The sequence below is a fragment of the Arachis ipaensis genome, chromosome B1, assembly GCF_059453495.1.
Source record: "Arachis ipaensis isolate K30076 ecotype BB chromosome B1, ASM5945349v1, whole genome shotgun sequence".
NCBI lineage: Eukaryota > Viridiplantae > Streptophyta > Magnoliopsida > Fabales > Fabaceae > Arachis > Arachis ipaensis.
In genome coordinates, this window is record NC_142436.1 from 144,577,301 (window position 1) to 144,591,416 (window position 14,116).

Below are 14,116 nucleotides of genomic sequence, written 5' to 3' on the forward strand. Positions count from 1 at the left end.
ATTTTTTATTTTTTATGCTACTCTTTTTACTTTTTTTTTCCTTCTTTTTTTGTCTTAACTTTGAGAGAGATTTTATTTTATTTTATTTTATTTTATTTTATTTTATTCTTTCTTTTCTTTCTTTTTTTTCCTGTGGGGAGATTGTTGGTTATCTATGTACGCGCCAAATTTCTCAGAAAATTACTAAAAATAAACCCACCCTTTACCTCTATATTTAATTTCTTTGTAAGAATAATACTTTAATTTAATAAATATAATTTTAATACAATAATAATATAAAATATTTTATAATCATTTAATTATATCTATTTTTATGATGATTTATAATGTTAATATAAAAAATAATTATTTTTATTTATAAAACATTACGTAATTAAATTAGATGTACGTATAGAAGTATTTTATTTATGTATCAAAATTAAATTTTGGTTCAATTAGAAATCATTATTAAACTCAATCTTGTTTTCTTTGTTTGAGGGAATGATTTTTCAAGGTATTTTTAATATATGCACAGACAAATTGGAAAGTTTAGTGTTATAAGAAGCTTATTATTATTTGTAAGTAGTCGAAGATGATTTGGAAGTTTTGCCAACAAGTCTAGAAATGCCCTTGAAGTGAACCTTTTTGTGGTGTGTGCACAAGTGCTTGTGAGAGTCAAATGCAACAACGTTGGATATGACTGATTTGTCCTTTTGTATTAGAGTTTATACAAAAAAAACAATGAGGGGACATTGATTAATCTATTTTGTCAATTAGGGATTAATTAATTAGTTAATTAATTAATTAAATGATCTTTGGTCATGGGCAGTGACTGTGGTGGCCCTGGTGGCTGCTGCAGATGCAAAAAAGGTGCGTGAGATGGATTCTATTGGCTCCACGTGGCTCAAAAAGGAGGATCTTCGTTAAAAGTTGTAGAAAAGTTCACACCAAATTACTAATGTATATGTTGTTTTTTTTTATTATTATTTTTGGAAGACTCATTAGGACTTCTAATATTTTTTTTTATCAAAAATAGGAGATTCGAATCCACAATCTCTAAATGAATATGAGAAGATTATGTCATTTGAAATATAGTTCGTTGGCAGGGCTTTTAATATTTTAAGTTGATGTTTTAAATATTTTATTATTTTAACTATTTTTTTATTTTTATTTATAGAATATTAAAAATACTAAAAATAAAAATTGAAAATGAAAACACAATAATATGTTTACTTTTTTTTTTAGGTTTTTTGATTTTATAATTTTATGAAAAAAAAGGATAAAAAGTAAAAAAATAAAAATTTATTATTTTTACTCTTTTTTTTTATAAAATTCTGAAAGAAAAGGACCAAAAAAAAAAATCAAAACGCAAACTGCACGTACTTAATATTTTTAGTTGCTGTTTTGAATGCTTTTAGAATAAAAATAAATAACAAACAGAAGAATTAAAAAAAAAGTATTTCCCATGTTTTAAATATTGATGCTCCAACTTCAATGGTTTCAATATAGAAAATATTTAATCTTACAAGTACAATAATGAAAAGCATCCAATTACTTAAATGCCAAAGAAAGAGAAAAATTAATAAAAGAAGAGATGAGCATTCATCATGGGCTGTTTTCAACTAAACCAAACCTAATCAAGGAAGATAATCTCCTTCCCATTCTTTGGTTTGGATTTGTTTGTTATTAGTTGTGCAAAGAAAAGTCACTTTCTGCCCTTAATGATGATTAGTTACTACTTACTACCTACTACTTAGCATAAAATAACTATGCAACTTTGGCAAACTTCTTTTTTTTTTTTTTTAAATTACTTTTGAGTTTTGACCTTAAACTTAGCAAACCTTTGTACTACACAAATTACATTTTCTTTTTTCTTGACTTCCTGAAACATGTAGCATAATTGAAATGTTGGGACCATGCATATATGAAATGTAACATCTTTTATCTCACTACTCACCGACACAAAAAGATATATATATATATATATATATATATATGCTGTTAGGGAAACATGGATATTATAGGCTAATTTTTTTTAGATATTACAGAAGATAGTGTGTAATTTATAGTAATGGTTAATTAGTGTATTTTTTATATAAATTTTAATTTTAAATCACAAATTAAATTCTCAAATTTAAAAAATAAGCGAAATTTGAGGTTATATTTTTTAAGTTAACAAATCGAATGATCTAATTTATATTGAAATAATATTTTTTTATCATATAACAAATCGAATTCTTTGATTTGTATATTTAAAAATTTTTTAAATACCAAAATATAAATATGAGAGTCAAATCTGTATGTTTAAAAAAATTAAAATAAAAAAACAAATCTGACTCTTAAATTTACATATAAAAAAAATCGTAAATTTAACTTTTAAATTTGTATTCTCCACATAAAAAATACACATCAAATCTCTATAATATTTAAAAATTAAATACCATTGAAATCCCAACACTCAGTGGTGGAGCTTAGTTCAGACAAGGGGGGGCCATGGCTCCCCCAAACTTTTTATAAAAAGTTTAGTAGTACTTTTTCAAAAGATAAAAAATAGTTCAATTGACTTAAATACTTTACTATGACTTAAAGTATCTAATAAGTTCAATAAACAACACTCTCTCTATCTTTAAGTTCAAATATAAAAAATTAGATATTTTTTATATATTTAATTTAATATTTTATATTTTACTATTTATTTAATTTAATTTTTTATATGATTAAAAATAATAGAATATTCAATAAGTATTAATATTATTGTATTTGTATAAATTGACAAAAAAAATTCAATAAATATTATAAATTTTAATATTTGTCCTTCTAACTTCTTCTTTACATATTTTACAAAATATATATTCAAATTTTTATATAAAATAATAATAAAAAAAAGAATTGATATATTTTTTAAGAGGAAGACTAATATTTAAGAAGTAGAAAATATAACTTTTATAATATTAACACCTGTAGATAGTTCTTCTACTTTAATGAATCACGAAGAAAGTGAGATATAACCTTCAAAAGTTCAAAAAATTACATCTGATGACTTTAACCTTAACTTTTTGGAACGAGATCTTGAAAAACTGTTTTAAATTTGGCAATATCACCCAAACCAGAGAGATGAGATTAGACGAGCTTATCTTAAATAGGGTTCATATCAAAAATATTTTTACAATTATTTTCTATCTGGCCCCTCCAAAATTTTATTTCAAGTTCCGCCACAGCCAACACTAATATAAAATTATAAAACGTTTATTGTATGATCATATCCTTTTCGTTTATTTTACCTTTGGGTTTTACAAATTATATATATAACAATACTTCTTTGATTTCTTCATAAATAATTTAGACCAAATGATATTAAGTATGAATCTATTGTCCCTGTATGTTCTCATAAAAGGGAAAAACGGTTTTCCGAACTATTATTGTCTAATCTTATTAGCCTTTTCTACTTTTTTGGTGTAATAATACAACCCAATTTGGAAAATTTTTATTTTATTAAATAAGGTTAAAAAGTAAACAACTGTGTATTCATTAGAATAAAAAATAAATTATTGATTATATATCTCTTGGCGCATTTAATAATTATATGTATTTACAATGTTTTAAAATGTCTGCTATTTCATAATTTTTAATAATATAGCAACATTTTTAAATGACAACTATATCTTAGAATTAATGTAGTATTATATTTTTATATCATTTTATATTATATAAATACAAAAAATCAGTCATCTATGAAAAAAATTATTAGGAATGCATACAAAATATAATAAAAATTTATAATAATATAATTAAACTTGATTCACATTTCTATAGTCAAATTGTATAAATAATTAATCAAATATTCATAACAAAAATACAAATAAAAATATAAAAAATATATTAGTTGCTAATTTTTTGCATTCGCTAAAATTTTATTATTATTCTACTGAAAAATTTAATAATTTTAGTAGTTGATAATTTTATTAAAAATGGTAAAACAATAAAAATATATTATCACTAATTATAAGTGTGTATGTGTTTATTCTTTTTTCATTTAACTTAGCTTCTTCGCCTATATAACACGTACATCATGCATATTTTCGACCAGCCTATAATGTATTATATACCATCCTAGCAGCTACAATAATAATGTTGTTCAGCAACTTTCTATTATGTTTTTGTAGTTATAATGTTGGTATCATAATGGCAATGGAGTTAACAATGTATTAGTGAGACATACATAACTGTTCAATGCATTCTTTGTCTAATAGGAGCCACATAACGTAATTATCATAACTCTAATTAGTACAAAAAGCTAATATAATCTCAAAGTTTTTGTATCCAATAACTCTTTGTCCAACGATTTTTAAATAGAGTTTAAATATGTGACGAATTAGTATTAATCTGTTAGATGAAAAGATATTGTAAAAAAAAAAAAAAAATTTTAAAGTAAATATTAAGATTATTAATTAAAAATTCAAAGAATCAAATTTTAAATCGATCACAGGAAGAGAATTAGATTGAGTCACTGTTTATCCAAAAAAACAATATTTTGAGTCTTGAGATTTTTTAAATTTAACCCGCTTCTTTTTTTAGGCCTAATTATCTTATTTCAATTAATCCACATCATTCGTCTTTTTAAAATCTTGCTACTCCCACTAAAATTAGGTTAGAATACTATAAATTTCATTTAGCAAGCTGTTCAAAAGTTTAAAACATGACAAGGTGTAGATTGGTATGACTTTACTAACTGCTTGGAATAATATCTGTCTTCCTCCATTAGATAACAAGCACTTTGTACATTCTTGTGTCCTTTAGAAAACCTTATCTTTGATTGAGTTGAAAGTGACTTTCTTAAAGCGGTTGATAAAAGAAGGTAGACCCAAATATTTTATCCTGTGCAACTATGTGAGAAATATTCAACTAGGCTGCTAGAGAGGTTCTAATCAGCATTGGAGTGTTATTATTGAAAAACAGGGCCAATTTATTAAGATTAACTCTTTGCTCACTGAAGCTCTCATAAGATTCCAATAATTTTAGAATAGAGACACAACTATTTTCCAAGACTTTGTCGAATAGAATAGAATCATCAGCGAATAGAAAGTGATTTATAGTTGGACATCTTCTGTTTATCTGAATTTTTCGAATGAGACTGTTTTGCTCTACTTTGTGTAGCAAGAAGGAAAGTCCTTCTGTACATAATAAAAAAAAGGGGATAGAGGATCACCTTGACGGATACCTCTATTTGGTTTAAAAAAACCATAAATTTGACCTTCCACAACAATAGAGCAAGAAACGGTTTTTAGCAATTCACGAATCAAGTCAATGAATCTCGATTCAAAATCCAACTTCTCCATAATAAACCATAGAAAATACCACTCCACCCTTTCGTAGGCTTTACTCATATTAAGCTTGAGTGCCATTTCGTATTCCAAGTTTCGCTTTTTTGTTTAAGGTAGTGCATACATTCGTGTGCTATAAGAATGTTATCAGAAATAAGTCTACCTTTTAAAAATGCACTTTGAGTATGACTAATTACCTTGTTCATACACTCTTGGAGTCTGTAGACCAGCATCTTCAAAATGATTTTGTAGATAACAGAAGACAAACTGATGGACCTTATCTAAGTCATATCGCTCGCATTTGGGACATTTGGCACTAGACAGATATTGGTGTGGTTAAAATTTTTCAAAATTCTACCTCCAACAAAAAAATTTCTCACAACCGGAACATGTCTTCTCCCACTACATTTTAATAGAATTGGAAGAATTTAGCCTTCATACCATCCTCTGTTGGTGCACTCTGAGGATGGATACTAAAAGTAGCTCTTTTTATCTCCTCTTTTGATTTTCGGCTAGCCCAGCACTAACTCGTCGATATATTTCTTGTTGGAAGTATCCCTGATCCCATTGATAACGAGCGGGGCCAAATAATTCAATCGGAGTTCTTGCTGAACCATACCACATAGTTCCAGCAACAACAAAAGCTGAAAAAAATACAGCAGCGATACTACTGGAAAGGACGGTTTCAATATTTCCCATACGCAATCCTTTGTATAGACGTTGGGGTGGACGTACACTAAGATGGAAAAGGCCCGCCAATATGCCCAATGTCCCTGCTGCAATATGATGAGAGGCTATTCCCCCTGGAACAAAAGGATCAAAACCTTCTACACCCCATGCGGGATTTACGGAGGCATTTACTTATTACAGAGATGGTGCGATTTGATTATTTTTTTTTACCGATTTCAGTCTTATGAGAAAGACACATTATTTTATTCATAAAAAATGGAAAAAACCGACGCTTGTTGAAGGTGAAGTTTACAAATAAAAAAGAAATTTCTTCTGTCGTGTATCCCCGACTAATGCAGCCTCATATGCTTCAAAACCGAAAAAAATAGAAAGATAAGGGGAAAGCTATAATTGTAAATCAGGATGAAATCTATGGAAGCATTGGTTTATACATTCCTCTTAGTCTCGACTTTAGGAATAATTTTTTTTGCTATCTTTTTTAGAGAACCCCCTAAAGTTCTAACTAAAAAGACGAAATGATTTTTTATTATCTCGATTGAAGTAATGAGCCCCAATATTGGTATATTGGGAGCTCATTACTTCAACTAGTCTCCGTGTTCTTCGAACGGATCTCTTAGAAATAAAAGTTGATAATTCTAAATCCAATTTTGTTTCAATTAATATATTACCGAAAAATTGAGGTAATACAAATAAAACAAGGATTTCAAACAATTTTTCGAATCGCAGTACAGTATTTTGGTTTCCATTTAAGTATCTTAAATGATATTGTTGCCCCCAACCTAACTATTCTATTTCCATTTCCGGTCTTACTCTCTTAATATTAAGAATGGAATTGAATTATTCATTCAATTCCATTGAAGCCTGTACCATATTTCGAGTTTCGCAAAGGACAAATCCACATTTTCTTGTATCCAGACAAATTCAATCCATTTTATGAAAAAAATGTGACCAATTAACCAACCTCCAAAACCACTTGTTAAAAACAGGAATATTCACCTGTTGTCCATCGACTACGTCTTTCGGCCTGATCTTAGGCCCTGACTCACTCTCCGTGGACGAACCTTGCGGAGGAACCCTTAGATTTTTGAGGCATTGGATTCTCACCAACGTTTGCGTTACTCAAGCCGACATAAATAATATCTTTCTATTTTGAGCGCAGATTTTTCGGTTTTGAACCCTTCATAGAAATATCTTTCTATTTTGAGCGCAGATTTTTGCCAGTAAAAAACGTATTCTCGTGGTGTTTGTTTTTTGAAAAAAGAAAGGGGCGATCTCAATAAGCTAGACCCATGCTTCGAGTTGTTTCATGCCACAAATAAACTCGAACACTTAAGAAATCTGTAGGACAGGCGGATTCACACCTCTTACAACCAACACAGTTTCTGCTGCGGTTTGGACGGCAAATGGTGTTCCCCTTCGCGTACCTTTGAATCCACAAGTACCTGCGGAGGACCACGAAATTACCCGACCCCGTACATCGATAATAATGACAACGGTATTGTTGAAACTAGCTTGAACATGAATAACGCCCTTTGGTATTTTATGAGCATGTTAGCTTGGATTGGATGACTTTAAAAAAAATCCGATCCGATCCGATCCAATTTCAAGCGGTTTGGAATGGATTGGACTTGTGATTTTGTTAATTAAAAAATTTAAATATATATAACAAGTCTCAACATCAAAGTTTAAATAATCAACAATGACATAACAAGTTTTAACAATATCTTAAAAAGTTAATAGAAATAAAATTATAGGTTAGTTAAAATAAATTAATAAATAATATTTTGAACATAAAATATTTATTAAATAATAATAATACATGAATAATAGAAAAATGTATAACAAATTGAACATGTTATAAATATAATTGTAAATATAATAATAAAATAATATTATAGCACATTATGCGGTTTGGATTGGATTGGATCGGTTATGAAAAGTAGATCCGAAATTTGATCCAATCCAGTGGTTTGTAAAAAATAGAATTCAATCAAATCTGAATTAGTGCAGTTTTAATCGATTTTCGGTTTGGATTGGATTAGATGAACGGTTTAAATTGGATCGGTTTAGATTTGAACACCCATACTCTATAGAAACATGTCTTCTAAGCCTACAGTTCGTGTTAGTTGTAATCTTAGGTTCAAATTATGTGAAATGCTCAGGATCCGTCTAATTAAAAGATGTGAAAATACTCTTAAAGTAGTCCTTAGCCACCTTAGCAATATCAGCATTGGTTGTTGCCATATCCCCATTATCCCTCTCTAGTTGGTAGATGCCATATCTTATTTTTTCTGGTTCTAGATTTAAATTTTCGATGGAAGAAGTTTGAATTTTAGTCTCCTTTTTTCAGTCATTTAATTTTAGATTTGTCTTTCCAATAAAATTTCTCATACAAATATGCTTTTTCAAGCCGTTGTTCAAGCTCAAGTAATTCAGTGTCTCCCATGATGTCCAATTCCCATTTTTGTTCTAGGAGATTAATAAATTCTACAATCTCATTTTTAGAATTGGTAGAGCGGTTCTTTTGCCAGAGAACCAGTATCTAACCAATTTAAGTTTCTGAAATAATCTGAATATTGTTGAACCTTTTATATATGAGTTTCAAAACTCGCTGATGAAGTTACGAATTTGTTCTTCACCACACCAGCGGGATTGAAACTTGAATCTCCTCTTTGATCTCTCCGATTAGTAGTTAGTGTCCAAAAGGAGGGGCATGATCAGAACCTGTCTCTGATAGTCTAAAGACTGTGGGTTGAGAGTATAATTGGGACCAAGATTCATCAACAAGTACTCTGTCAAATTTTTTTTTTTGAATTAGTTCACCATCATTGCGTCTGTTAAATACTTCAGATTTAATTCTATTCTTACAGTAGAAGTAAAAACTTTATCTTCTTCGGGTTGACAAAGTATTCTTGAAGATAGACGAGTTGTAGAGAAAGGCATTAGTTGGAAAGTAAGTTATGGTGATATCTGAATCTTCAATGAACCATGGCTCCTTCCTCCTTACCCCTTCATTGTCCCACCATTTGCGCCACTACTATCAGATAGTTACCATCTGTTATGAGTAAAAGACTTATTTTTGTTAAATAAACAGTGGAACCAAGCATTAATTCAAATATTTTTTCTCCAAAAATTACTCAGCGAATCCTCTCCATAACCCCGAGAGAAGGTGAAACCACAATTCAATGAGTGATGAACAGAGCAAACATATATGATGTTGCATCAGTGTACAAGTTTGCTTACCAATTTTACCATACTTCCATTGAATTTTGTCCGAACTTCATGTAACAGAGGCCAGTTTGGAGCCATTTATGAAACCTGAAAATTCTCACAAGATTTTTCTCTTTGCGTGAAAAATTCTCCATGGTAAGCTTCCAGTTCTGCTTCTCATCCACCAGCGATTTACATCCACTTCGACAATTTGTCCAATCAGCAAGTCAGCACCAGAATCACTCATGCACTGTTTATTTTTCTGTGGAGGCGCTAATCTAGTTGAAAGAAGAGTCCTTTGACTTACCTCATTCCTGACCCTAGATGTTCCTTATTCTTCGAGGTGGAGGGATTCAGTGTTACAAATTAGACTTCAGGGAACAAGCTCTCATAGAGCTCGATTAGTTTTGGTTATTGCTTGGAATATTTGAAAGGAGAGATATCTACGAGCCTTCAAGCATGTCGAAGAACATCTAGAAAAAGTGCTAACAACTTTGTTTAAGTTAAAACAGGAACTATCTATTTTGTCTTATGCATAATGTCTTAAGATTTTATTTATTTATTTATTTTATATTATTTCTTCTTACAATTTCACTTATTCGTAAATATTTAAAAATTTTCTTTTTTTTATTGCTCTTATCCTAACTTTTGGACATTATATTTATTTATCTGTTAAATAAAATACTACCAATATTTTTGAAAAAAAAAAAGTAGATCACAAGGAGGGTCACTTAATTCAAAGATTGTTAACTTAGCTTTGACACTCGTTCACATTATAAATATAAACTTTCTTATTTAAAAGAATAACCAGTATATTTAAGGTTATTAAAAACTTAATGTTTCTTAATAAACATTTTTCATATTATAACCTTTAAAGTGTCTTAAGAATATCTACGACCAAAACCCTAATTCAAATAGAAGACATATAACTTTATGAGTATTTAATTTATCAAGTGACTGGATTTAGTGATAAATTTCTTGTTTAGGATATTGCCAGCTATAACTTATAATTCAAGGAACATGTAATCTTAGCGGTCATAGTATGTTACATAATATAAGCAAATTATACCCCCAAAAAATAAAATGTTGCCGTGCAATGATATCATGCAGAGTTCCATGAAAAACAGAAGAGTGAAAAATCAACTAGTGTTAGGTATACATCAAATTAATTATTAAAATAGAATATATATTACAATATAAAATATATATTTATAAAAATATTATTTATATATTTAAATTAGTTATCATATATTTATGTATAAATATATATAATTTAATTTATTATTAATATATTTTGTATTTTAATGTATATTTTATTTTAATGACTAATTTTAATATATATATAATATAATTATACATTAAAAATAAAATAAATTATTTAATATTTATATACAAATAATACATAATTATTAATTTTAACGATTAATTTTGATGTGTAAATTTTTTTTTGTTTAAAAAATTGTATGTTTTTTAAGAAATTAATTTAGAGAGTAATACTAGCTAGGAGCAACCGTAGCCCGTAGGCATTCCAGTATTTTCGAATCATATTTTATAAAATAATATTTATTTACTATTTATTGTTTTTTCTACTTTATTAATGTTTTTTGGAAATGAAAAGATATACTTATTTTATGAAACATAAAGCTTATTTCATAAAATATTTAAAAAAATGACTCTTTTACCAGTTGAAATTAGGGAAAGGATGAAACCAATATTAAAAATGACAACTGGCCATTCTACTTCATCGTAGCACTTGCTTTCCCATGAAGATTTGTTTACTTGTATTCAAATCGAAAGGCAAGATTAAATCAGATTAAATCAGATTTAAAAATAAAATTAAATAATTCTAATTCAAATTGAAACTGATCCACAATCACTTTTATCTTGATTTTTTTTTTTTATCAAAGACGACCTCTTAAGTGAGTATGAAAAGATTATGTCATTTGAACTATAATTTATCAGCCATTTCTATCTTAATTTTTCCTTCGTTTTTTGTTGTTTTGAAATAATAAAAACGACAATTTAAAAAAAATATTTTTTGTTTTTAAAATTTATCAAAAATTTTAAAAATATTCATATATTTTATTTTGTTTTAATTTTGTCTAAAATTTTTTTAATTTATATTAAATATATCTTTAATAGATAAATTTTAAAAAAATTTAAGACTAATTTAATAATAATATATAATAATATCTTCAATTTATTTATATTAATAATTATTTTTGTAAAATTGATACCTAAATTTTTAAAAAAATTAATAATAAAAAATATATTTAATATAAATAAAAACTTTTAAAATAAAAAAAATTAGAATATTTTTAAAATTTTTAACCAACTGAAAAAAAAGCTTTGCCCAAAAGAAAAAGAGTAATGAAACAGAAAGCCACTTGCAGTTGCAGTAATGCTAGTGTGAAGTGTGAAAGGCAAGTGGGTCGCACGCACAACTGAGGAGCGTGAAGTGACTCCTGCGACAGGGATTGTTAACGTCAGCTGCTGACAATTCGCAATAGCGTGTGTGAAACCAACGGCTCAGATTAGATCTTAGACTATCCAACGGCCCATTTGCATTTCAAAATGTCGGCTAGATATTTTTTGCCCCTGCCTATACTCGACTGCAATTTTTCTTTCTTAAATAAGTTTTATTCTTTATAAATTAATTAATTTTTTATTTTTATTTTCTAATTTAGTAAAATTTAAAAAATTTCTGTTTCTTTTAATTTCTGCTTTCAATTTATTTCTTAAGTGCTATTTATAATGTAAGAAAATAACGTCATATGAACATTCATCATGTCAAATTTTATTCGACAAAAAAAAATTACCATTTTTATTTATAAAAATTTTAGAATGTTAAAACATTTATTCATGAATAAATTATATATTTATGAAAAATAAATATTTATTATTTTTATTCATAAAAATTCAAAATGTAAATAAATCTACACAACATGAATAAAATTAATATTTGAATACTTTTGTTATATAAAAATCGTCTTTAGTAGATATAAAACTAATTTCGTTTAAATTTATCAGCGTTTTAAATTAAAATTTCATAATTTAAAATAGTAACGTACTCCCAAAACTTAAAATATTTTCTCCCATTTTATTCTGTTGCAATTATTTGTAAAAGGAACCATATATTTGTCATAAAATTGTTATAAACTTAGGGTTTAGGGTTCATGCCTTTGAATTTTGTTGCACCTTTGAATCAGTTATACACTTATACTCCCTTCGGATAAAGTAAATGTTACCAATTTTATTTGTTTGTCTATTTTATTATCTTGTTTCTTACATGATAATGCTATTATATTACCACTTCTCCATATGGGTAGAATTAAGTTAAATTTCAAGAAGGAACGAAAAATTAATTTTACAATAAGAAAACCGAAATAAAGTTTTAGGTGAAACAAAAACCACTAAAAATACCATGCCCATGCATTTACGTCAAATGAAAGAAACAATAGTCCAACAAATGCACCTAACAGCCCAATTTATAGTTGAGATTGGGCTTCTAACTTGCTTAAAGGGCCCAAACTATTGAAGATATAAAAGAAAAAAAAAACACGAATCTCAGAGTCACACTTCTCTGGCAAAAAAATCCCACCTTTGACTAACCAATTTGGATGGGTGCAGATGTTATCTAACTCCTTTGCCTAAACAAATTTCTGGAGAGTTGGAATTTAGTTTTGTGTGTAATCCAATGGATTAATTCTTAACTTATTGAATTAAAAATATTATATAAAAAAAATCTCACACTTAGATAAAGAAAAAGACAATAGTACAGCTTTCACCAAATGTGCAATGTAATTGATCAATTATGAAAAATTGTATGATGTACGGATGCACATGGACCGATTCGGTTCGACTCTAAATACTTTAGGGGTTAATTTGATGTGATTTTACTGAATTTAGGGTCGGTTAAGAATCTCAAAAATAGACCCGATCATTATTTCGGATTGGGTTTGGGCCATAGCTTGGGTCACTCGAATTCGGCCCGGTGGCTCGATCATCATACACAATTAATATTTTGTGTTATTAGTGATGGATCATGGCTATTCTTATGTGAAATTTAAGTATTGTAAACCTTAATATTTTGTATTATTAGTCATTATAAGACTATAAGTTAATGTTTTATGTTTAAAATACATAAGACTTTAAACTAATGCATAATATTGTGTTATTTGTATTGATTTAAATATTTGTAATTTGATGTTATTAGACAATATTAGTATTGATTGTGGTTATGTTTTAGTATTGATTGTGGTTATGCTTTAATTTTGAAAAATAGTTGGTTCTTATTATATTTTTCTAAGTGAATTTTACCATGTAACATAATGTAATGTTAACGACCCGGTTTTCACTCGATTTTCATTCGGTATAATTGTGACCCGAAAGTGTGTTGGTTTTATCGGATCTAGGATCAGGTTCGTGTCTAATAAATAGACCCGGTGATATTTTGAGTCGGGTCTGTATCACATCAAATTCGACTCACCCGACCCATGTGCACTCCTATACAATGTTCATATAAAATTTATATTTAAGATAAATTTAACTAAATAATCGTATAATGATTTTCAACTATCAATTTTACGCAAAGACAACAAGTCTTCACCTTGAACATTGCATGCGCGTGTGATTCAATTTGAACGCTGCTATATTCTCTGCTACAGCTATAGAACTGCTTCTGTATATCAAATTCTAACACAAATTTTAACTCTATACCCTGTAAATAGAAGATTTTTGGGATGCATTGATGTGCTATAACAATAACCAATGCTCATTTGTGCGTTAAACCAATCCCAACCCCAATAACCCAGTTACCAGAATTATCTTCAATCAACTTTTGATGGTGACCATACAAATATTAAACAACTGAATTCTTTAAAACTTCATATAAACATAAACCACCAGTAGTATTA